General features: G+C 42.3%; 1 pseudogene; it reads right to left on the bottom strand.

The window, feature by feature from the left end:
• Window positions 1-7,118: 7,118 nt before the first annotated feature.
• LOC114028429 lies at window positions 7,119-7,517 on the bottom strand (annotated as a pseudogene).
• Window positions 7,518-26,870: the final 19,353 nt, after the last annotated feature.

The following is a 26,870-nucleotide window of genomic DNA, read 5'->3' as shown; positions in this document are numbered from 1 at the left end:
CTGCGCGCATGCGTTTTCTCGCCCCTCTCCCCCCACCCCCCCACCCCCACAAGCTCCAGCAGGGGGCTCCAGGAGCGATGCCCTGGCTCCAGACTCCAAGGCCGGAAAGGGGGAGGAGGGGTGCCTTTGCCACGGACGGCTGGATGGACGTGGACTTGCTCTGAAGTCATAGGATCGATGACAGGATGGCACAGCCGGAAGGGATATGAGACATCGTTGAAGCCAACTCTTTGAGAAACGAGGAAACTGAGGCCCAGGGAGGGGAAGTAAGTTGCCCAAGGTCACACAGGTGACACGCAGGTGTTAGATTTGGAACCGGGACCCTCTGACTCCACAGTACAGAGAAAAGAGCATCGGACCTGGAATCGGAGAACTTGGGTTCAAATCCCTTCTATGACGATTAATACTTATGTAACCTTGGGCAAGTCACCCCTTTGGACCTGTTTCCTCTTCTCTAAAGAGAAGGGGTAAAGCTAGCTGGCCTCTGAGGTCCCTTCCAGCTCTAGCTCTAGGATCCTATGGGTGACCTTGCACAAGTCACTTCCCCTCTGTGAGCCTCAGTTTCCTCTTCTGTAAAAGGAGGGAATTGGTCCCTCAAAGGTCCCTTCCAGCTGTCAGTCTGGGATCCATTCTCTGTGATCCAAATCAAGAGCACTTTCCACTGTATCCCAAGTTGCTCTGGGGTCAAAGAATCACAAGATCTCAACCTTGGAAGGGACTTTAGAGACCAGTCATTTGCTCAAGGTCATTCAGTCAGTTCACCACAGATCTAGGAATTGAATACAGGATTTGTTGTGACTAGACTATCAAGGTCTTGCTACTACTACCTCACCAGGTGTTCCCAGCCAGACTAGGCCTCCCTAAAGTGCTGCCTTCATGCAGTAAAGATTCAAAATCACTTTAAAGTTTTCTTCACATCAACCCTACAGTGACACAAGAGAAAGAAGTAGTATACCCATTTTACAGAAGAGCAGACACCAAGGGAGCTTAAATGTCCCTCTGAAGTCACTTATTTCTAAATTCTAGGTACATATATTTCCCCAAGAACAGTGTACATATGTGGTTTACTTGATAGCCAGAGGAACCAGGTTTGAATCCCAATCTACTACTTGCTAGTTGAGTGGCCTTAAATAATACACTTAACGTATCTGGGCCTCAGTTTTCTCATTTGTAAAATGAAGAGGTTGGACTAGGTAACTTCCAAGAACCCTTCAGGCCCTGAACCTATGAATACATGGGGCCTAAAAAGCACAGCCAACTCCAAATTGGTGTTCTTTCCACTAAATTACACACAGCGTGAGATAATTTGTAGCTACAAATAGGCCTAAGCTCAAAGACAGACCCCCCCCCCATGTCTTAAGTATTCATAAGAAGCCTGAATGATCTCCATCTTTATCTCACATCCAAAGACATGTGAAAAAGAGGAAAAAAGCAAGTCAGCAAAACCAACCAACCACATCAACCATATCTAGCAGCACATGCAATATTCCACACCCATAGATCCCCACCTCTGCAAAAGGGGGAGGGAGGTGTATTTTTTTCATCTCTTCTCTAGGTCAAACTTAGAGAAATAAGTTTTTTTTCTTTTTTCCTTTTGGTCTTCCCATAGATATTATTATAGTCGTGTATATTTTTCTTAATTCTGCTTTACTCTATATCATTTCATAGGATTTAGAGCTGTAAAGGTCTTTGTTGTGATTGTTCAGTTGTATCTGACTTCTTGTGACCCCATTTGGGGTTTTCTTGGCAGAGATACTGCAGTGGCTTGCCATTTCCTTCTCCAGCTCATTTTACAGATGAGGAAACTGAGGCATACAGGGTGAAGTGACTTACACATCTAGAGTCTGAAGCCAGATTTGAAATCAGGTCTTCCTGAGTCCAGACCCACTCCAGCGCCACCTAGCTGCCTAGAAAAGCCTTTAGAGACTGTCTAGTCCAGTCCACTGAGTGTACAGATGAAAAAAACTGAGGCATAGAAAAATTAAATGACAAATAGAAAGTGGGAGAGGTAGGATTTGAACTCAGGTCCTCTCATTCCAAATCTAAGGCTTTGCAGGCTTCTCTGTATTCTTCATGCTCAGCATTTCTTACAACATGGAATAGTCCCTCACATTCAAGTTCTCTAATTTGTTCAGCCATTCCCCAAAAGGGGAATCAGCTTTGTTTCTAGTTCTTTTCTACTGCACAAAGCGTTGTGAATATTTTGATGTATATGAGGACTTTCATCTTAGCATTGCTCTTCTGAGAATTTTGTCTACTGCTTTATCATCTAACCTAGTGTTGTTGCCTTTAACTGCCATCCCTCTCTCTCTCTCTACTTGGCAATGAAATCAAGTGTTTTCTTACTCTTTAGCTTTTTGGTTTTACTCTCCTTGTAATGGCAATTGATTTGTGTCATTGAATCCTAAGTCTTGAGCTGGAAAGGACGCCAGGGGTCATCTAGTTCATCTCCCCCCCCTCATTTGACAGATGAGGAAACTGAGGCCTAAGGAGGGGAGGTGGCTTGCCCTAGGGTCACATAAGTAGTAATCATCAAAGCTTGAATTTAAACCCAGTTGCTCTGACTCTAAAGAGCCCTTTCCACTGTACCAAGCTGCCTGCCAGGCTGTATTGGTTAGAATGCTGCATGAAACTGTTGTAGTATTGTGCCTGTGTCTCTTCCATCCATAGCCCATTTTTCATCATCGATAATTTGTTTGGATTTCCTACCACATCTTTTCTTCATTTTTATTTTTCTAGCTTTATATAAATTTTGATCTTTGTTCTAACAAGTCAGTGATTTGACTGTACACAAACAGCTGACTCAGAAATGACTTTGGCATCAGTAATGAGTTGTTTCCTTTCTGTTAAAATATAATCAATTTCATTTTACAAGATGTTATCTAATGCTTGCCATGTCCAGTACCTATTGAGTCTGTTCTTGAAAATAATCTTTATGATCTCCAGGTGTGTGGCTTCAGTGCCATTTACAGGTCTTTGGCTTCTCCCATTCCTGATCCATATTTTTCAATGTATTTCTCTACATCTATGTCTGTTCCTATCTTTGCATTGAAGTCACCAAGTATCAAAGTCTGGGATTTGGAGGGGAAGGGGGCTGGAGGTAAGGATGGGAAATGGGGTTTAAGTCACACCTGGGAACTTCAAGTCTCAGCTCAAATCCCACCTTCCCCAAGAAGCCTTTCCTGGTCATCTTAATATTAGTTAGTGCTTTCCTCCTGAGGTTATCTCCAAATTAATCTTGCACATAGCTTGTTTGTTCATAGTTGTTTGCTTATTGTCTCCCCATTAGACTGTGAACTCCTTGAGGGCAGGAACTGTTTTCCCCTTTCTTTGTATCCCTAGCACTTAGCACTTAGTTCCTGGCACACAGTAAGTGCTTAATAAATGTTTGTTGATTTTTTTTTGTTTGTTGTTGTTCAGTCACATCCATTCTCCTTGTCCCACTCTTCATGACCCCATTTGGGGTTTTCTTGGCAAAGATACTGGAATGGTTTGCCATTTCCTTCTCCAGCTCATTTGACAGTTAAGGAAACTGAGGCAAACAGGGTAAAGTGGCTTGCCCAGGGTCACACAGCTAGGAAGTGTCTGAGGCTGGACTTGAATTCAGGTCTTCCTGACTCCAGGCCCAATGCTCTACCCACTATGCTGCCACCTAGCAAACTCCCTCTACCAACAGCACCAGCTGAATAACTTAAGAGTCCTAGAGTTGCTTGCAGAGCTGAAAGGTGAAAAGACTTGCCCACTGCCCCACAGTCAGTATATGTGAGAAGCAGGACTAGAATCCAAATCTTTGTGATTTCATGGCCAAGCATCTATCCCCTATGCCATGCTACCTCCCATATCAGAGTATATGTTGATTTCATGTGGAGGGGTTTATTTAGGGAAGGCTTCCCGGAAGAGGTAGCATTTGAGCTGGCTTCCAAATACAAATAAGAGTATAAATAGGAGAGTGGTAAAGTGAAAAGCCAGGCTATATGGGTACCAGGGTTTCTGGGGAGCAGCAAAATCCAGAGGGCCAAGAAGAGATACAAGAGGCACAGAATGTCTCTGCCCCTTCATTCCCTGCAACTTATGTCTATGTGTAAGCTCCAGTTCTTTTTAAAGTGGTCTTTTTGCATAGTACTCCAACATGAAATGACCAAATATCCCATGAGATACTGTTTCTTGTTGCCTTTGGGCACAGGATTAAAACCAATTCTGCCTACTCTTTTATTGACCTCTCCCAGGAGACCCTGGGAATCATCCTTCCATGTAGATGCAATGTCTTCCTTCTGATTTTTTTTTATGGTGAGAATGGCAAGATTCCTGCAATTCAGTTCCTCCAGCTGTATGTCCAAGCATTGGTTGTTGGACATAGCCTTCACATTTAGAGAAACATCAGCTAAATTAAAATGTATAGACAGCTAAAAACAGCATGATTCTTAGCCCCTTCTGTCTAGTTTCCTTACCACTCTGCTACCCTTACTGAAGAAATAGAAGAGGGCCCCAAAGAACTGGGTTGTTTTTTGTTTCATGGATTGCCAAAAGGATTCATTACCTTACTGATAATTAGTCTCTCTGTGTTTAGCTGGCTCTTGGAAAGCAGACTCCCTGGGTTGCTGTACTCATACTCAGAACCTTTCTAGCATGGAACTCTGCTGCTATAGCCTTCAAGAAGCCAGGGTCACCTCCATACTGCAATGAGACATTGGAATAGGACTTTGTGGAGGAGTGAAGGATAAGAAATATGTATTTTAAAAATCATAAAAAGGACATTAAACTCAATGGGTATACAGCCTGGCCCATTTTTCAGGGGCTTTAGAAAGCTACCTCAGGTTCAAGGCATGCATCCAATTCACAACTCACAAGTCCTCATCATTTAAAAAAAAATTTTAGGGGAGGAAATCGGGGTTAAGTGACTTGCCCAGGGTCATATAGCTAGTAAGTATTTGAAGCCATATTTGAACTCAGGTCCTCCTGACTCCAGGGCCAGTTCTCTATGCATTGTGCCACCTAGCTGCCCCAAAATGAGGCAAACAGGGTAAAATGACTCACCCAGGGTCACAATATCTAGTAAGTGTCTGAGACCAGGTTTGAACTTAGAAGGATAAAACCTCTTGACTCCAGACCCATCACCCTATCCATTGCAGCACCACCTAGCTCATTTTTTTTTTACCAGACCATCCAGAAAGATTCCCACACTACTAATCAGAGAAGGAACATTTAGCTAGAACACATAGGACTAGGAAGTGCATGTGGAAAGGGCACACATATAGGAAACATCTGTAGCTAGGGCAACTCACACTCTTAGGGTTATGTCCTTGCTGGCACATACCTACCTCTTAAGTAGCTACAGATTGCAAAGGTCTTCTACTGCTGTAATCTTTCACCTGTATTGCCATATGCTGGTTCTCTGCTATACCTCCATTGCTCCTACTTGCTGTTTCTCCACTGAATTGCAACCTTTCCCCCGTGGAGGAAGGGAATCTTAACTATCTTAGCTCTTTGCGATTCAGCTCTACACAGAGGCAATCAGAGAAGTCCTTATATATTTGGTCTATCTTTTAAACTTATTTTCTTTCTGTTTCAGCAACTATTCTTTGAATTTAGCCTATTCTTTGAGCTAAGGTGAGAAAATTCCTTTCAACTCTGCCATCATGCTCCTGGTCCATGTAAATTGTTCCAGGAGCCTCACCTAGGAAGCCTGCAATAGGTACTACTGATCTCTGGTAAACCTTTACAGAAGAAAAAAACTAAGATCTAAAGAGGGAAAGTGAATTTCCCCAAGAAACACAACCAGTTAACCATAGAGCCAGGACTTAAGTTCAGGCCTCCTTAGTCACAACGGAGTACTTGAGTTGGGGCAGCTAGGTGGCGTTGCCATGGATAAAGTGTCAGGCATGAAGTCAGGAAGATTCATCTTCCTGAGTTCAAATCTGACCTCAGACACTTCCTAGCTGTGTGACCCTGGGCAAGTCACTTCACCCCGTTTGCCTCATGTTCCTCATCTGTAAAATGGCAAACCAGTCCAGAATCTCTGTCAAGAAAACCCCACATTGGGTCACAAAGAGTAGGACACAAATGAAACGACTGAACAACAAAAACTCGAATTAAGGAGCATTAAATGATGGACTAGGTTTCTTTTGCTCAAAAACCAACCTAGCTAATATCAGAGAGGCTCATCACTTAAAACCTGGCTAATTGGAGTAGATCCCTTGTCTTTTTCCTTTGGCCACAGTAACTTATGAAATGATCTACTAAGGTATAAAGAGGTTGGAATCTGCACCAGTGAAGGAAGCCTCAACCCTAGTAAAATCCTCAGAGCTATAACCAGGAAAGGGCCACTGAGACTTTTCCTCAAGGTACCAACATAGAGGGGGGCATACTTCCTCTCAGTAGTGATCGAGAAACCACAATCTCCATATTTTGTAAAGACTGGCCAACACCTTGCTCTCTTGTTCAGCCCCACCTCTATGTGTTTTTTTCCAGAGTCATTTCCCTCTATACCCCATCCTGGCTGCTCATGCCCTGTTGGGGCACAGTTGGATCTCTGTTGACAGACTAATGCCTCTCCCAGAACATCTGGATACACAGTTGGACTGTCCACTGTGCCTCCATTGCTGCCACCCACCCCAGACAAATCTCTTCAAGTATAAATAAGAAAAAAAGTAAATAATAATTTATACTTATAGCATGCCTACTCCAGTTTAACCCAGCCACTACCACCACCCAAAAAGATAGACTATCCTCAGAACTCCTTTATATGAGTAAATGAATGAATATGTGAATGATGAATGAATGAATGAATGAAAAAAGAGTTTATTTAGTGCTTATTATGTGCCTGGTACTGTGCTAAGTACAGGGACTACAAAGGCAAAAAGCAAAGAATCCTTGCCCTCAAGGAGCTTATCTTTTTTTTTTTTAGAACATCTTAAATTTTTAATCCTTTTTTTACAAGTTTACCCAGACCACTTTTGATTAAGAAAACTGTAGAAAGTTAGTAACTGCCACAAGTTAACATCAGGAGGTGGCCCCTGTCAATTTCCCAAAGAGTCATGGTTGCAGGGTGTTGGAAATACACTGCTCTGGGTCTCTGCTTGCCCTGGCTGGAATCAATCACGGAAGATTTAGTCCACGGGTCACTTTTCCCCATATTTCTTTGTAAACTCTTCAGTGTTCTTACAGAAGTTTTTACGGTCCTTAGAGTACTCTTCAGCTAGGTCAACCTGAAGGGGGTGCTCAGGCTGGGGGTCAATCACCAGTGCTATGAGGAACTGGATGACTTGGTCAGTTTTAGTTGCTGGCTTCCTGTTTTCAGCACTAATTACTGGCAGATAGACCTGCCCTTTTTCATTGGTGTTAGGGTGGTAAATCTTTGTTTTAAAAGTGATCTTAGGTGGTTTGAGTGGATACTCTGCTGGGAAGTTGATTTTGATTCTGAAGGCTCCCTTGTCATATGGAGGGCTGTCAAGAACAATGAGCCCTTGCCACGTCAATAAATTAGCTTCATCAACCTGGATGTTACAGAAGTTTTTCATCACACACTTGCAGATTTCTTCCAGCTTTTCATCAGCCTCCTGTGGGCCACCATCTTGGGTCTCGTGCTGCTGCTGCCCCAGGAGCTTACCTTCTAAGAGGAGAAGACAACACATGCACACACACACACACACACACACACAAGCACACACATACACATATATATTAAAGATAAATCTATATCTATCTATATCTACATCTACATATCTGTATTCCTAGATAGGTAGGTAGGTAAATATGGGAGTAGTGGCAGGGCAGGGTGTTTTGGTTAAAGGTCACAGGGATGGTGAGTGGAGTCATCAGATAATTAAGTGACCATCCTTTCCAGAAAGAGTAGTGCTGGTTTGAATTCTATTCCCAGAGGTAAAAGTGGAAAGGGAAAGGAGAGAAGGAGTTTACCAGCTCTAACCAATCACCAGAAACCCCAGGGTAGAGGTAGAGTCTAGAGCAGAGGATCATGGCCAAGAGATGACTAGGGAGCAGCATTGTGGGTCTGGGTTAGGCAAATCTGGGCTGATGAGGATGGCTGAGTTATAAGGAGGCTCAGCAGGCCCTAACTTACTAGAACAGAGAATACCAGCAGCCAAATTAAACAAACAAAAAACAACGAAAACCTGAAGTTTGGGGGTATCAATTAGTGGTTGTCATGGAAATGGTCAGCTCTTTGACATTCCCTTCATTTTAGCTTCTTGACCCTCTTTGTGCTCCCTGGCCCTGAATCCCTGCTCCAGAAAGTAGTCAGTCAGATAATCAATAAACATTATTAAGCACCTACTATGTGCCAGGCACTGTGCTAAACACTGGGATTGCAAGGAAAGGCAAAAGACAGTCCTTACTCTCAAAGAACTCAAAGTCTAATGGAGGGAGACAATTTGCAAGCCACTATCTATAGACAAGCTATAGACAGGTTAAATTGGAGATAATCAACAGAGAGATGGCACGAGAATTAATGGGAATCAGGAAAATCTTCTTGTAAATGATAGAATTTTAGCTAGGACTTAAAGGAAGTCAAGAGGCAGAGATGAGGAGTGAGAAGATTCCAGGCATGGGGGACAGACAAGGAAAATTCCCAGAGTCAGGAGATAGAAGGTCTTGTGCGAGGAACAGCCAGGAGACCAGTGTCACTGGATAGCAGAGTCATGGCTGGGACCTGCTGGGGGGGGGGGCAGGAGTTGTCTGGTGGGGATGTAGAGAAGTCCAGACAGTGAGGAGTGAAGCAGAGAGCAAAGCGAACATAGCCTAGGCACCTTATACAATGGTGGTCTGAGCCAGGGACTCACCAATCTGAAGGGAGGATCACAGGCTAGAGTTAGCTCCAGGATGAGAAGGCTCCTGGTGACCTCTGAAGTCCAGAGAGTAAGGAATAGAGCCCTGCTTCTCACTACTCCACAGACACCTGGTACCAACTCAGCTTGGTTTTTTCAGTTGACCACACTCTCTTGTTCCAAGTCTCAACCCATCTTCTCTGTCCCACATAGGAGCTGTCCTTCTTCCCACCTGAAGGTTTGATGAAGCACCAACACCAACAGCCTGTGAAGCTCACTACTTTTGAAGAGGCTTAGAAAATCTTTATACATTTTAAGTCATCTTTTTTCCCAATATGAATAAATAATTCTTCAAATTATTTCTCAAGGAACATACAAGGGCTTGTAATGAATTCTAATATTCATGGTTGAAATGAAGTAACTGAGTAAATAAGCAATAGCTAAAGGAATGGAGAAAATTATATAGCAAGTTCTTGAGCAGGGAGAGTTGAAAAAGGTACGGACAGATGTGTCACTGGGGTATGACTCATCCCACACTCATTTTCATCAGTGATGGGGGCACCAAGATAAAGGTCACAGGAAAGATGGCTATAGTTCCTGTCAAGTTCATCCACTTCCTCTCTCTCCCCACTCCAATCTAGCCTTCATACTTAGTTTCCTTAGGAAGAGATCCGGTAATGACATACCTCTACTCAAAATCTTTCTCTGGGTCTCTATTCTTGTTGTTAAGGCGTTTCAGTCCTGTCTGACTTTTCATGACCCCATTTGGGGTTTTCTTGGCAGAGATACTGGAGTGGTTTACCATTTCCTTCTCCAGCTTATTTTAGGAAACTGAGGCAAACAGGGTGAAGTGACTTGCCCAGGGTCACACAGCTAGGAAGTGTCTGAGGTCAGATTTGAACTCAGGTCTTCCTGAGTCCAGGCCCAGTGCTCTATCCACTGCAGCGCCACCTAGCTGACCACTCAGCTGTTGCCTACTCAGTAAAAATGAAACTACTTAACCTGGCAATGAAGACCCTCTACCATCTGCCCTGCCCCTCCCCCCACCAGTTTTCTGGCCTTGCCTCCTAGCACCCCTCTCCATGTGCTGACCATGATTACTTCTCATGTCCCACACATGTCCTCCACTTTCTGATCTCTATGTTTTGACTCCTACTGTTACCTGGGCCTGGATCATCCTCCCTCACCTTCAGAATGTGAAATTCTTACTTATTGTTTAAAAAGCAACTCACGTGCCACCTCTTGTCATAGGGTCATAGATTTAGAGCTAGGAGGGATCTCAGAGACCATTTAGTCCAGAGCTTCTTCACCTGGGGTCCATGGACCATCATAGGGTCCTTAGATAAATTTTAGGGAGTCTGTGAACTTGGAGGGGAAAAATTACAACCATATTTCAATATAATTGGTCTCCTTTATAATTCTATGTATTTTATACATTTAAGAAGGTGATTCTGAAAAGGGATCCTAAAGTTTCATCAGACTGACTGCCAAAGGGGTCTAGGACACAAAAAAGGTTAGGAACCCCCAATCTAGTCCAACCTCCTAATTTTGCAGAGAAGGAAAAAGAGGCCTAGAGAAGTTAAGAGACTTGACCAAGGTCACACATTGGATTATAGATTTAAAGCTGAAAGAGATCTCAGAGGTCACCTAGCTCAACCCCTTCATTTTAAGTATGAAGAAACTGAGGCCCAGGGAAGGGAAGTAGTTTGCTCAAAGTCTCAGAGGTATTAAGTGGCAGAGTCAGGATTTGAACTCAGTTCCTGTAATTCCAAATCCAAAGGTTTTTCCACCTCCCATTCTCCCCAGTCTTCCTCTTTGGGCCTCACATAGCACTTTCATTGCACCTCTTGAATGGAGTTGTCAGATAGGATTATGTATTATGTATGAGAGTGATCTCTGTTGGTACCTTAGCTGGTCTTGTATAGACTCTAAGAGGGCAGGGGCCAGGTCTTATTTAAATAAAATCTCCTGCAATGCCCAGTATAGGACTCTGTGCATTGTAGTCAGGAGAAAAGGGAGGAAGGATGAAAGGAGGGAAGGAGGAAGGAAAGAGGGAGGGAGGGAGGAAGGAAAAAAGAAAGAATAGAGAAGAGAAGGAAGGAAGGAGGGAGGGAGGAAGAGAGGAAGGAGGTAAGGAAGGAAGGAAAGAAGAGAGGGAAGAATAGAGGAAAGAAGGAAGAAAGGAAGAAAATAAGCATTTATTAAGCACCTACTATGTGCCAGTCATTGTCCTAAGCACTTTACAAATATTATGTCCCTGTTGTTCATTGTTTGTCCTTCATTTTTGAAGAGGACCAGTGACATTATGAGTGATATATTGACTTGTGCCTGAATTGGATTTAAGAGAGGCAGAGTTGCACAAAATCATCAGCCTCCCTCTCTCTTCCAGAATCATCAAAGTCCAGGGGCAAGACAAAAGTTAAGAGCACTGGCGATAGCCCAGCATGCAGTGGATGACCTTGGCATCTTTGATATCTGACCAAGCTCTAAGCGCTCTACAGTACCTGCTGCAGTCACCTTGTGGCCATTGGAACAAATTATTCTCATTCACCCATTGCACTAGGGAAAGTCTTCTCACGCTTGGAGTATACACTCACCTAACTCATTGATGGGTTTGAGGATCATTGGTTGTTGGTTACCCTCAACCTGCTTTAGCCCATCTGCCAAGACAACAATTCTGGGAGGTGGGTGCTATATTATCCCAATTTTACAGTTGAGGAAACTGAGGCAGACAGAGGTTAAGTGACTTGCCCAGGGTCTTACTGCTGGTAAGTATCTGAAGTAGAATTTGAACTCATGACTCCTGCCCAGCACTCTATCCACTGTACCGCCTAGTTGTCTCTGGGTAGCAATGTGGGATTTAGAGCTGGAAGTATTTATGAAATTTTGGAATTGGCTTGAATGTTAAGACTAGTTAGGGGATGGAGTGATAGGTGAAGGGAAAGGAGGAACAGTCTAGGGGGTTAACATGTTAAGACCCCATGACCCTATGAGCTCATCTGAGTTGCATGTATTCACACAGGAAGACCAGTTTCTCCTTAAAGCAATCCCCTGTTACAAAGGACTCTTACTTTGGAGATAAACCAACATGCCCTTATTTCTGCAGCACTGGCCTTGGGATTACAGGTCTTAGGTTCAAGTCCTTATGAGCTCAAACTGTGAACCTCAGTTGCTTCTTTGCAAAGTCTGAGAAAGGGCTTTTTATTTTGCTTACCTCCCAGGCCTGGTATGAAGATCAAATGAGACCCAAGTGTTTTAGAATGATAAAGTGTAGTACAAATGAGAACTATTAAGAATATGATGTCAGAGCTGATGCCCAGTTATGAGTTGGGAAAATTGGGGATCAAATCATTCTGAACCTTTCCCCTGCCTTTGTTTACCTCCACTTTTTTGTCATACACTTAGGAGTTAGACCTGGAGGGAATCTTAGAGATTATCCAGTCAAATTCTCTCATTTTACAGAGAAAGAAACTGAGGCCTTGGGAGGGGAAGAACTTGCCCAAGGTCATGCACAGACTTCTAGATTTAGAGCTAGAAAGAACCTTAGTGGTGATCTAGTGCAACCCCTTCCTTTCTCAAATGAGGAAACTGAGGCCCAGAGAGAGAAAGTTACTTCTCCAAGATCACACAGTGAGTTAATAGCAGAGCTGGGATGCAAAGCCACTTCCTCTGACTCAAAGTCCAGGGTTCCTTTCACTCTACCACACAGCTCTCATGGGAGATCTGGGTCACTGTTACTAAACGGATAAAGAGGAGAGGAGAGACAAAGGTCAACTATAGTTTTAGCAGTTGTTGTTTTTCAGTCATGTCCAACTCTTCGTGACCCCATGGACCCACAGCACACCAGGCCCTTCTGTCCTCCACTATCTCCCAAAGCCTGTCCGAGCTCATGTTTGTTGCTTCCATGACACTGCCTATCCATCTCATCCTCTGCCATCTCCTTCTCCTTTTGTCTTCAATCTTTCCCAACATCCAGGTCTCTTCCAATGAGTCCCGTCTTCTCGTTATTTGGCCAAAGTATTTAAGCCCCAGCTTCAGTATTTGACCTTCCTGTGAGTAGCCTGAATTAATTTCTTTAAGTCTTGACTGATTTGATCTCCTTGCTGCCTAAGGGACTCTCAGAAGTCTTCTCCAACACCGTAATTAGAAAGTGTCGATTCTGTGGCACTCAACTTTCCTTCTAGTCCAGCTCCAACAGCCTTTGCTACTGGAAAAACCATAACAGTTTTTTAACAGTAAGAACATTTTAACTTTAAAATTGACTGAGAATACCTAGCATAATCCATGTGGGCACATGAAAATGATATGCCAACACTGTACAACTCCCAGCTCTAAAAACTAGGAGAATCTTGGGCAAAGCATATTGGTTCTGCCTCAATTATTCCATTTTCTAGTCTGAGAGATTGAGGTTAAAAATAACCTTCAAGGTAATGGGAAAAAGGTGAAGAAAATCCTTTTGTAGGAGTTTCTAGGAAGCTCTAGCTGGGATGAGTGATGTGTAGAATCATACAGTTAGTGCTAAAAGGGAGCTTAGAATATAAAACATGAAATGCTATCTTTGCCCTCTAAACTTCCCTCCCCAACCCCCTGTTTCTGTTGAGGGGAGCCCCATCCTTCTAGTCACCTTGGTTGGTAACTTTGGAGCCATCTTGGATATCTCCTTGTCCCTCACTCCCCAGATTCAATCGGTTTCCAAGTCACGCCATTTCAATCTCAACATCTCTCCCATCTGTCTTCTCTCTAGCCACACAGCCAACATCTTGACTGAGACCCTTGTCACCAATTGACTAGACTTATTGTAATAGCCTCCTAATGCTATTTTCTCCCCTTTCCAATAGTCACTCAAATATTCCGATGAATCTGGGGTCTCAGGGGCATGTACCCTCCTTTCCACAATACAGTCCACAACCTACCTCTGCCTTCCCAACTTGGGTAACTCAAAACTTGTTATTCAGTCATTTCAGTCTTGTTCTTGGCAGAGGTACTGGAGCGGTTTGCCATTTCCTTCTCCAGCTCATTTTACAGATGAGGAACATGAGGCAAGCAGGGTTAAGTGACTTGCCCAAGGTCACCCAGCTAGTAAGTATCTGAGGTCAGATTTGAACTCAGGTCTTCCTGATTTCAGGCCCAGTGCTCTCTATCCACTGCACCATCTTATATGATTAAGACACATTGCCATGTCACGATGAAGCCCTTTGTAGAGCAGGACTTTGCAGAGGCCATCCTTCACCCAGCTGCCAAAATAATCTTTTCTAATGCATAGGTGTCTGACCATGTCGCTCTCCTATTTAAGAACCATTAATGCATCTCTATTGCCTCCTGTGTAAAATAAAAACTCCTCAGCTTAGCATATGAGATTCTTCACAGTCCATCTTCAAGCTATCTTTCTCCTTTTTTTTTAAAGGCAATCGGTGTTAGGTGACTTGCCCAAGGTCACACAGCTAGCAAGTGTCTGAGGCCAGATTTGAACTAAGATCCTCCTGACTTCAAGGCCAGTCCTCCATCCACTGCAGCACCACCTAGCTGCCCCTCAAGCTATCTTTCCAAGCTTATTTGAGTTACCCTCTTCTTCTACTCAATATCCCCCCTGGACTGAATTACTAGCTATTTCCTGAATCTGCTATTCTGTCTCCTTTGGGACAACTCCAGTTATTAGGATGTTGTTCTTCACATTTACCTCTTTGGAACTTCCACCCACTGTTTCTAGTTCTGCCTTTTGGGGCCAGGCATGAGTATAATCCTTTTTCACGTGAAACACCTTTACATACTTATGATAGGGTTAGAGTTAGAACAGACCTTAAGGGCCTTAGTCCAATGCACTTCTTTTACAAATGAGGAAACTGAGGCACAGAGAGGTTAAGTGACTTGCCCAAGGTCATTATTGTTGTTTTTGTTTGTCCATCATTCTCAAAGAGGAACAATGACATCATGAAGGCAATGTCCTGACACATAGCTAGCAAATATCAGAGGCAGGATCTGAACACAGGTCCTTCTGTGTTCTCCAAGGCCAACATCCCATGCCATATGGCCTATCACGTCCCTTCTAAGTCTGCCCTCCTCCAGTCTAAGTGTCCCCAGTACCTTGAACCAGTCCTCACATGGCATGAATTTGGGGCTGCCACTATCCTGATTGCTCTCCTGAGGACACACTTTAGCTTATCAATGTTTTTCCTAAAGGGTGGTTCCCGCATATGGAGCTGATACTCCAGGTGGGGGCCTGACAGAGCATACTATAGAAGAATGGCCACTTCCCTTTCTCTTGACCCTGTGTCCCTATAAACATAACCTAACTTCACCTCAACTGTTCAACCTGTTGGCAAAAATATGTTGACTCATATTTAGCCTATAGTCCATCTCAACAACTGGTACTATCCCAACTCACCTACCCTTTGTGGCCTTGCTAGCTTCTGTCCTTTGTAGCCTTTGACCTGGCTTGACTTGGGACACTTTCCAACATTCCCAATGAGCTCTGGTACATCTCCACCCCAGATACTCAATAGCTGTCATTCCTGAACTTGTGTGAAGCTCTGGGATGGAGCTTCTTTGTAAGACATTGAGTATGCATGACATAGAGGAAAGAATGTCTTATTCAAAGTCAGAGGACCTAAAGTCTCAGCTTTTTCCACTTTCTGTTTTGCCTGGGGGTAAGTCTCTTCATCTTTCTGGGTTGATCTTTCCTTATCCATAAAATGAGGAGATTGGACTATCAGGTCCTTTCTAAAATCTCTTCTAGTTCCAAATCCTTTGAGCTAAGCCTGAGTTCATGTCTCCACTACCCCTTTAATTAGGTATGATTTTTTTTTTAAAAATGCATTTTATTGATGCCTTTTGTATTATATTAGTCATTTCCACCTCACCTCCAGATTGATCTTCTCCTCTGCAAAAAAGAAAAACAATAGAGCAAAAAACATCCAAAACAAAAACTTTACCTGACAATGTATACAGTCAGTATTCTGTCCCAGTAGTCCCCTCAGCACTCTTCTATGAAAGAGGAGCTATATTTCAATATTTCTTTTCCAGACTCTTCATTGGTTTTTCTATTACTCAGAGTTTAGCTTCCTCTTAGTGATATTTCATTTACATTGTTGTAATTATTGTGTTGATAGAGCACTGGGCTTGGAATCAGGAAGACATCCTCATGAGTTCAAATCCAGCCTCAGACACTTATTAGCTGAGTGATCCTGGGCAAGTCACTTAACCCTGCTTGCCTCAGTTTCCTCATCTGTCAAATGAGTTGGAGAAAGAAATGGAAAACCATTCCACTATTTTCAGCCGAGAAAATCCCAAATGGGTCACAAAGAGTCAGACGTGACTGAAACAACTCCATAATAACAATTAGCATGTATATTATTCCCTTAATTCTGCTTATTTTACTCTGTATCAGTTCATACAAATTTTCCCATGTTTCTCTGAGATCCTCATATTCATCATTTCTTACTGCAAACTCATATAACACTATATCTATACACTATGACTTTTTGCAGCCATTCCCCAATCAGTGAGCACCTACTTTACTTCTAGTTCTTTCCTTACCCATCTCCATCTGTGATTTCCTTGGCAATTGTAAAGTGCAGTTCCTGGCACATAGGAGGCACTTGGTGAATACTGTTGACTGATTCAGACTAGCAATTTGCAGTTAGAAAGAAAAGGGAATAAACTATTGGTTCCATCTTGACTGAGAGATCCCACTACTGATAGCTGTATGATTTTTGTCAAGTCACTTACCCACTCTGAGCTTCCATTCCTTATCTATAGGATAGAAATTATAATAATAATTACCTCATAGGTCTACTGTAAGGAGCAGGTGTGGTAACAGCACTTTACAAGTACTACATGAGTTTATTTGGTAAATGATTTCTGTCTATATCTAAATTAGTGCCTTGATTTCTTCAACAGTATTTTTCACGAATCATTCAAAAGGAAAGCTGTCACTCCATTTGTAGCTCTTTTATCCACGAGTGGCATCTAGTTATTAAAGGAAACTTGAAATATAAGATTTCCTACTGGTTTTTTTTGCCTGTATTTTGGCATATGTAGGCATAATGGGTATGAAAGTCAATTACATCCTATTTTTGTTCACCATTGAGATACAGAGGATCTCTGAATTCCAATATTCCGGCCTTCCGTTTTGCGATACGTTACCAAAAAGTATAGGTTTAATCATGTCAACACAAAACTGGCTGGTTTTCCCCTTTGCTAATTTCTCACATTTTTTATGGAATCCACCCCTCCTATTCTCTCCCCCCTACCCCCCCCCAGTTTCTTAGCAACACGGAGAACAATGTTGGCCCAGCTAGAGCTAACTTTATTCCTACCCCCCTCTCTCAAATCTATCAGCTCACCTAAGAAACCATGCTTCAGATGTCAGTCACCTCCAGCTCTGGCACAGTCTGGCTTGATTAACAGCATCCTGATGAACCAATCAATAGAGAACTATTTACTAAATGTCACCTTCATGTGAGGCCCTGAGGCACTGGGCTGGGCACTGATGATGAAGGGGGTATGAAGGGCCATTCTCTCATCTCACTTCTCTCATCAATATCATCCTGTTTTGTACAAGGGCAGGAGATCTTTGTTCTCACAGATATTACAGCCTAAACAAGGAGACAGGACAGATGGACAGATAATAGATACATAGACACTCTGAGTAGAACTTTAATGGTTATTCTTAATTACCCTAATCATGGCTGGACTAATCTTCCTCATGCATAGATCTGGTCATATCACCCCTTTGCTTAACATCTTCAGTGACTCCCTATTACCACTAGAGATGAATAGATAAATAAAGCATTTAAGACCTTACTATGTGCCAGGCACTATGCTAAGTGCTGATGATACAAATACAAGCAAAAAAAAAAAACCCAGTCCCTAACCTCAAGCTTACATCTAACTGGGGAGATAACACATAGAGGGATGCTGGAAAGCTGGGGGAGGGGAAAGGAGGTCATGGCAAGGCTGCCGGTGGGGAGGTAGAGAAGTCTGGAGAGTAAAGAGTGGAACCAGGAGTGAAGCGCCCATGGCTTGGGAGACTCAGAAAATGGTGGTCCAAGCCAGGAACTCAGCAATCAGAAGAGACAGTTGTAAAGCAAAGGCATCTCCAGGGTGAATGAGGAATAGAGCTAGGAGTGGTTCAATGACTTGAGTCCATTTCTATCTGGCATTCAGGGCCCTCCATGATCCTTTCCAGCTTTAGCTTATACTATTCACTACTACATACACTACATTACAGACAACACGTATTACCCTCTGTCCAGGTTCTGTGCTACCAGGGTCCCTCTTCCACTGAAAGTTTACATCTTACACAGCATATTCTCTTAGCCACTTCCCCAACTTTAGCTGACAGTCGCAGGTTAGGATCTCCAGAGGTCAGCTGACTACTAACACTCAGAATTCTATCAACAAGTAACCCTTAGGGATCCAGCATTGTCATGTAAGTTTAGCTAAGACTAATGAAAGATTCTGCCCCCACTGACGCAGCCTGCCCCCCCCCCACACGCCCAGGTAATGTGTTTGGGCACATACAGTTGGATTCACAGGGCAGGGGACATGGTTCCCATGTAGAAGGTATGTGACCAAAAGGGCTAAGGTAAATGTGAGGCCCTGGAAATTCTTTTTTCCCTTTATGGACTCCTCATGAGTTTTCCCATAGTTCTTTGCTGGGCTCCAATGTTTGTTACCTGTCTAGAGTCCATAGCCAACACTTCTCTCCATCAGAAGGGATCTCAATCCCTAAATCTACTGCTATCTTCCAGGGGACTGTTTTCCCATTATAATCTACAAACATTTCCTTTGTCATTAGCCGATACTTCTTGCTGCCAGTTGGCTGCTGATGGGATCTCAGATGGTTCAGATGGATCTCCTGATCACATGGACACCCCTGTCTCAGAATACGCATTCACCCAACAGCAGGAAAAAATAAACACAAAAGAAATAGAGGTAATTCTCTCAAGGACACAGTGACTGGGATGGAGAAGGAAGGATGCCCTGTCTCTCATTCTGCACTTCTTATCACTTCTGCAGATTCTCTGCCACGAAGAAAAAGAAACAAGGAAGACAAAGAGATGGGCTTCATCCCTTTTGTATGTAAATTCAGTTCTGGATCAAAACCTCTTGAGTCATCAGTCCTTCTGGCTCCTCAGCCAATTAGTAGATTTTTTTTTTTGTCACCACAAAGTACCAGCTGATTAGTCATGAATGGCTGTAAACTGGCTCCCCCAGGTTCCACAAGTTGGATTAAAACCAGGCAGAGAATATCTGCACATGCTCTATATAACCCACCAGAAAAAGCAAATCTGACCATTTCCTAAGGACTGGGCTCTCATTGGCCAGTACTCTCATTCCATTTATATAGCACACCCCTAGTAGCTATCTCTCTAACTTGGCATTCATAGGTTGTAGTTTGGGTCCCCAGGGTGCAAATGGGACCTTTAGGGCTCAAAGAGTTCCTTATGAACCAGGCCCCTAAAGCGATAGCTCATGAACCCTTACAGGTGAGCTTACCTTTGATAGCCAGCTAGTAGACACAATTAGCTCAAAGCAAAGGCATTTACTATGACAGCATAGTAAGGACAGTAGCTATAAAACATTCTCCCCATAAACCTTAGGTTAATTCTTTTACAACTACACACAACAGGCACTTCATAAATGCTGACTGATTGACTGAAAGGAATGGGCACAGAGTACACAAGTAGTGAGGCACACGCATAAGGAACATGTGACCAAGGCAACCCATGTCTCTGGTATTGCAGGGCCCTGATGTCCTTTTATTTTTCATAGTATCATGCTGCTCCTCTCTTTACCCTCCCCCCCCCGAATCTCTACTCCTGGAGCTCACTGACTCAACTCTTCTCTGCAGCTCTACTCTCAACTGCCAGGGTTAGTTCTCTCCTGAATTCATAGTTGTTACTCTTCTCTGCTGCTAGAGGTCATGCTCCTTGATGCTGCTTCCTGCCCCCAATTCTGTGTCTGCCTCTAGAAAGTATTTCTTTTTTTTTGTTATTGCTGTTGTTCTGTGCCTTTTCCCTGCCTACTCTTCTACATGGGAGGATGTAAGAGGCTTATGGTTTAAAAACCAGGGACTCTTGGGCCTCATAGCTGTGTTTGCAACTGCTTTAGGGTAAATAACCATTACCTGGCTTATAGTCTTATCTTCAGAGATTAATATTGGGACACATAGGGAATGCTCACCAGAAACTGAGGTCTCTAACAGAAGGATCAAAGCCCCTTAACTATGAAGAAAAGTCTAAAGAAAAGACTAAGTATGAGGACATTAGCTAACTATGAAGACCCTGGTTTTTTCCTGGAGAGTTTGGTGCCTGAGAATAGTAATCTCGTCAGCTGGTGGTGCAGCGGATGGAATGCCAGGCTAAGACTCAGGAAGAGATGAATTCAGATCCTGCCCCAGGCACATACACTGGTATGTGTGATTATGGGCAAGTCACTTAATCTCTTTCTGCCTCAGTTTCCACAACTGAAAAATGGATATAATAATAGCCCTTAGCTCCCAGGGTGGTTGTGAGGATCAAAAGAGATAATATTTGGAAAAAGTGCTTAGCACAGTGCCTGGCACATAGTAGGCACTAAATAAATGCTTGTTCCCTTCCCCTTCTTTCTTGGGAAGGTAAGAGGCCTAAGAGCTAAGACTCTGAGAGAGTAAGACAGAAACACTGGAGTGGAGGCTTTTTGCTTGTTCCCAGCCAAGGGTTTCTGCTTTTTCTAAATTTCCGATAGCAAGAAGAAGCCTTTGAACTTTAAGCTAAATGCCAGGCTGATGAAGTTGGCAGCTGAGCAGTGGAGACTATAACTAAAGTAACATTTGATGTAGATTATGTGTCTGGAAGAGTCATTTCCAGTGGAGAGGCTACAGGCCCAGTGGGAGCATTGTAACACCATTGCTAGAAAAAAAAATAAAGCAGTGGATCCTCACTGTTGGAGGTGTAAGTTGCCCCTGACCACAGGTGTTCCATACATGTGTCCCTCTCCATGTGTGTTCACTAGAATGTCCCACTGATGGTGTGTGTTTGTAGGAGAATGTGCCCCCAAGGTCTATAGGGAAATGTTTTATTACTATTTTTCTTACTATGCTATTTTATTAAATGTCTTTTGCTGCCAACTAATTGTGCCTCCTCACTGACTATTAAAGGTAAAAGCATTGATGGGGGCTTGTGAGCTATAGTTTCAAGGGTGGGGACCTACAGAGTACTTTGAACCAAGGGGAGCTATTTTCTGCTGTGCCCAGATGGTGAGTTGGGGGTTACTCCCAGGCACCACATATATATTATAATTATCTTAGTGTCATCATCCTCTAACTCCATCAGAGCAGGGATCTCGTCTAATTTATATTATGTATTTCCCTCACACCTAGTATAGTGCTTTGCTCACAGTAGGTGTTCAGTGACTATTTGCTGAACTGAAAACAGGGCATGCATACATGGTCTCTTCTTCTGGATAAATTAATGCTTTAATAATGATAGCTCACTTTTTTATAACATACACATCTTCTCCAAAGCAACTCTGGGAGGTAGGTAGTGTCAGCATTATTATCCCCACTTTACAGATAAGAAAACTGAGGGTCACAGAGTGTAAGAAAGAAGAAAAGAGCATTTAAGATCTTATGATTTACAAATCATTGGGCTAAGACTCAGGTGTGGGGAACCTGCAGCCTCAAGGCCACATGTGGCCCTCTAGGTCTTCAAGTGCGGCCCTTTGACTTTCACCTGTGAAGTTTGGATTCAGTCAAAGAGCCACATTTGGGGACCTAGAGGGCCACATGTGGCCTTGAGGCTGCAGGTTCCCCACCCCTGTTTAAGTACTGGAGGTACAAATACAAAAGTGAAGAAAGTACCTGACCTCAAGAAGCTTACATTCTAGTAGAAATTGACAGCACATAAAAAGGACTGTAGCCCAGGGAGGAGTATTTTGGTTTGGAAAGTTGCTGGAATGATAACACCAAAGAAAGGGATTAGATATTGGCACATTCTTTCCAGGAGCAATGACAGTATTGATCTGATTATGGTTCCAGAGTTGAAAAGCAGAGAGTTGAAGTGAGGAGCGGGGGAGGGAGGGTTAGGGAAAGGTAGGAGGGGTATGGTAAAGGGTATAGTAAATGCCAAACAGAGAATATTAGGGTCCTGTCCAAACCTTAGATTCTGTATTCCAAGCTCTGGCCAAGTTCTGACATTCTATTTTCTAAGATTCCTTGCATATCTGACATTCTATGCTCCAAGCTCCCTCCCAGCTCTGACATTCTCTGTTCTAAAGTTTCTCTCCGCTCTTACATTTTATGTTCCAAAGTCCCTCTCAGTTCTGACATTTTTTCTTCCAAGGTCCATCCCATCTTTTACATTCTCTATTCTAATTTCCCTTCCACCATTTACATTTTTCATTCTCTGGGCCCTCTCAGTTGTAGCGTTAGAATTCTAAGCCTTCTCCTTGCTATGATATTCTCTGTTCCATAGGGTCTCCCAGTTCTGACATTCTGTATTCTAAGGTTCCTCCTAGATTTGATGTTCTAGGTTCTGAGGTCTCTCCCAATCATGACATTCTAGGTTTGAAGGTCCCTCCCAGCTTTAACATTCTATATTCTGTGGTCCCTCCCAGTTGGGATAATATATGTCTTATGGTCCCTCTCAGCTCTGATATGCTATATTCTAAAGTCCCTTTCAGCTTTGACATTCTATGTTCTAAGGTTTCTCTTTCTTGAATCCCCTGGGGGAGCACAGTACATAAGTCAAGAAAACTTCTTCCGACACTTTCCAGCTGTGAGACTCTGGGCAAGTCACCATTCCTCAGTTTCCTCATCTGTTAAATGAGAGATTTAGATTAGATGGCCTCTAAGGTCCCTTCCAACCGTAAATTTATGATCTTAGGCTCCTAGGTTACCTTTTAGCTTTGTCATTTTTTTGTTCCAAGATCCCTCTCAGCTCTAACCTTTTCTGTTCGAAGGTCCTTCCAAGCTCTGATATTCTATTTATTTAAATTTCCTTAAGCTCTGACATTGTATGTTCCAAGAACCCTCTCTGTTCTGATATTCTATGTTCTGAGGTCCCTCTAAGCTATCATATTCTTTGTCCTAAGGTCCCAGCTCTGACATTATATTTTCTTTCAAAAATATCTTTCCAACAATGTAAGGTACTCCCTTAGATTCTAGCGCCTTTCATTTCTTTTTCCCTCCTTTTAATTTTCACTTGGGGATCAGGAAGTTTATTTTCCTTGTGACTATTCCTTCCCTAGTATTTATTTTTCCTTTTAACATGTCACACTCCATCCCTGTTTATTTCTCTGTTGAGTTTGATGTATTTCTCCACCAAACTGTGGGTAAGTGTAAGTGTGTGTGCGTGCGTGCGTGCACGCATGTGTGTGTTGAACCCTCCTTTGTCCATTTCAGATACCTGCTCCCCCAACTCCTTCCTCCTTATTTATTTTTCTCACACTCCTTGATTATGAGGAACTTCTATTTCCTTCTTCCTCCTTTCTACACTAATGTATTCCGTCTTTTGCTCTCTCCTTTCTTTTCCCTCTTTAAACCTTCAGAACAGAACCAGTCACCCCCTCTAGTACCTCTTTTTCTTACTTAGCTCCCTCAATAACCTTTAAAGGCATTGAGGTTCTAAAGAGACACTTGTTTCTTCTCCCTCTCCACCCTGCACCCCCATCCATTAGAATGTTAGCACTACATCATCATATAGCTCCTTCCAATTGTTCAAAATCACTTCCCCTTCTAGGTTTCTCTGGCCTCTTGTGTTTGTATTTCAGAGTTCTTATTTAGTTCTAGCCTTATCATAAGAAATGATTAAAAGTCCTCTATTTCATTTAAGTTCTATTTTCCCCCTGAAAGATTATACTCAGCTTTGCAGGGTAAGTTATTCTTAGTTGTAAGCCCACATCTTTTGTCTTTTGACACAGATTTCTCTTGTTTAGAAGCTGCCATGTCTTCTGTGGTCTTGACTGTGGTTCCCTGCTACTTGAACTGATTCTTTCTGGATGTTTGAACTATTTTCTTCTTTAATATGGAAGCTCTGGATTTTGGCTATGACGTTCCTGAAACTTTGCTTTTTGGAGTTTCAGAAGGTGATTAGGGGATTTTTTTTTCAATTTTAATTTTGTCCTTAGGTTCTAATAGATCTGGGTAGATTTCTTTTATGATTTCTTGAAATATAGTATCCAGGCTTCTTTTTTATCATGGTTTTCAGGGAGTCAAATGATTCTTAAATTCTCTTTCCTTGACTATTTTTTTCCAAGTCAGTTTTTTTTTGTATTAGATGCCTTTCATTTTCTTCTATCTTTTTAATATTTTGACTTTGTTCTAATATTTCTTGCTGTCCTGTGTAGTCATTGATTTCTGTTTAGTCTATTGGATTTTCTAGGGAGTCTCTAACTTGGATAACGTTTGTCATTTTTCTCCTAATTATTTTCTCCAGAGCTTCTATTTCCTTTTTTTGTCTCTTGCTTCATTTTTTTTCCTAGGTATTAATGTTGTTTTTTGTGGAAAATCCATTTTTCTTTTGAGTCTCTCTTTAAAGTTGTTACATAGTTACTTTCCCATTTTGGGATCTCTCTAGATCTTCAAAAAAAATTTACGCTCATTGGTGTCTTCTTTAGTTTACTCATTTCTCTGGCCGTAGGTCCTAAATTGGAGTTTGTGCCATGGCCAGGCTCTACCCCTTGATGCACTTTTGGATGAGTTGGCAAACCTTATTTGATCTCAACCAGGGTCCCCTCCAAGGTTTAGCGGCTCCCCCCATCCCTGAAGTTCAGAGCACTGGATCTTCAGGGACCTCTATTACATCTCAGGACAAAGTACTAGGGGTCTTAGCGCCTGAGATGTCCCATCTTAGCTTTGCCATTTCTGGGGCTTCCAAGGTCCCTGACTGAGGGCTTTGCGAACATGGTGCTTAATTTGGTTAGTCCTTCAGTCATGATGCCTCCTGACACAGAGCCTGGCCTATAGCTGGTCCCATTGGAGGTTGTGGGCTTTTTTGCCTGAGTTGGTGATGGTTTCTGGGTGGTTCTTCATGAAGTTCTGGGACAGAAGAAATCACTCACTTGATATCTCATTGGATTTCTTGATCATTGTGAATTGCAGTTTTTCACTAGAGTAGGCACGTGGAAGCTGACATTCTCTTCAGGTAGCCATCCTAGCTGACATTCTATATTCTGAGGACCTTCCCAGCTCTGACTTTCTGTGTTTCGAGGACTCTCCCAGCTCTGACACTTTCTGTTCTAAGGTCCCTTCCACCTCTTATATTTTCTGTTCTAAGGTTCCTGATGGCTCTAAATTCCCTCCCATTGCTAACGTTCTGTTTTTGGTGGAGTTTTTTTTTTAGTGAGGTGATTATTTTTAGAGAAATTTTTCATTTTGAAAATTTTGAATTTAGCAAACACCAAATTAAATGAGCATTTCCATATACATTTTAGAACAGATGGAAAGGATTGTACATGAAACTGTGAATATCCATTATGTACAGCTTGCTTTTCTTTGGAAGTATTTAATAAACTTAATAAGTAACTTTCAAAGCTGTCCTGCTTGTCTGTGATTCCTTCTGGCCTCTATTCTATTCTCTTCTCATTTTAGGGAGGAAGAGAACCTCATCACCAGCACCCCTCTCTCCACCCATTAAAAAGAAAAAAAAAGAAAGAAATACGAAATTCTTGTAACACATATGCATAGTCAAGTAAAATTACCACATTGGCTAACTGCAAAAATATATGGCTTGGGGCAGCTAGGTGGCGCAGTGGATAGAGCATCAGCCCTGGAGTCAGGAGGACTTGAGTTCAAATCTGGTCTCAGACCAGACATTTGACACTTACTAGCTGTATGACCCTGGGCAAGTCACTTAACCCCAATTGCCTCGACAAAATATATATATATATGTGTGTGTGTGTGTGTGTGTGTGACACTATACACACACACACACACACACACTATATATATATATATAATATATGGCTCATTCTGCATCTTGAGTCCATCATTTCTCTATCAGGAGGAGGATGGCATGATTCATCGTCAGTCCTCTGACATCATGGTTGACCAAAAGTTATTGTTTTTCAAAGTTGTTTTTCATTGCATTGCTGTTATTATTGCATAAATTGTTCTCATAGGTCTGCTTACTTCATTCTGCATCAATTCAAACAAGTTTTCCTAGGTTTCTCTGAAACTACACCTTTCATCATTTCTTACAGCACAATAGTATTCCATCACCTTCATATACCATAATTTGTGGAGCCATTCTCTAGTTGATGGGCAAACCCTTAATTTCCAGTTCTTGGCCACTACTAAAAAGCTGCTATGGACATTTTTTTCACATATGGACCCTTTTCCACTTTCTTTGATCTTTCTGGGGGTAGATGCCTAGAAGTGGCATAGCTTCCAAATTACTATGTCAAATACTATGAGGCATAGTTCCAAATTACTTTCTTGAATGACTGGACCAATTAACAGAATCATGAATTAATGTATCGGTTTCCCTGTAGCCCTTTCACCATTTGCCATTTTCTTTTTTGTTACCTTTGTCAATCTGACGCATATGGGGTGGAACCTCAGAGTTACTTTAATTTGCATTTCTCTAATCATTTATGATTTGGTGCATTTTTCTTGTACTTCTTCCTCTGAAAACTGTTTGACCATTTGTCAATTGGAAATGGCTCATTCTTATAAATTTGAATCAGTTATTTATGAATCTTGGAAATGAGACCTTATCAGAGAAACTTGCTACAAAGATTCCTCTCCCCCCCCACCCCGCCCCAGTTAACTGTTTCCCTTCTAAATTTAATTGCACTGTGACATTTCTGTTCCAAGGTCTGGTTTTTTTTTTTTTGTAAATTTTTAAAATTTTAAACTTCAATACAAAATGAGAAAAAAAAACACTTCCATGTACACAGCAGATCATATGAGAGAATTCAGTAGAAAACAATAAATTTCCATTTCAAGGAAACCTATATAATAAATACTATACATTGTTTTCAAAGCTGCCCAACTTTTCTTTGCTTCCTTGTTGGTTTTTTTTTTGTTCTCTGCTGTGGACTTTTTACTTTATTATTTTCTCTCCCTCCCTTCCTCACCCTAAAAAAAGGCTGCAATTAAGTGTG

The sequence above is a fragment of the Vombatus ursinus genome, unplaced genomic scaffold (assembly GCF_900497805.2).
Source record: "Vombatus ursinus unplaced genomic scaffold, bare-nosed wombat genome assembly UNPS02014882.1, whole genome shotgun sequence".
Lineage (NCBI taxonomy): Eukaryota > Metazoa > Chordata > Mammalia > Diprotodontia > Vombatidae > Vombatus > Vombatus ursinus.
Note: the sequence above shows the minus strand (reverse complement) of the source record. Positions and strands in the feature narration are given on the sequence as shown.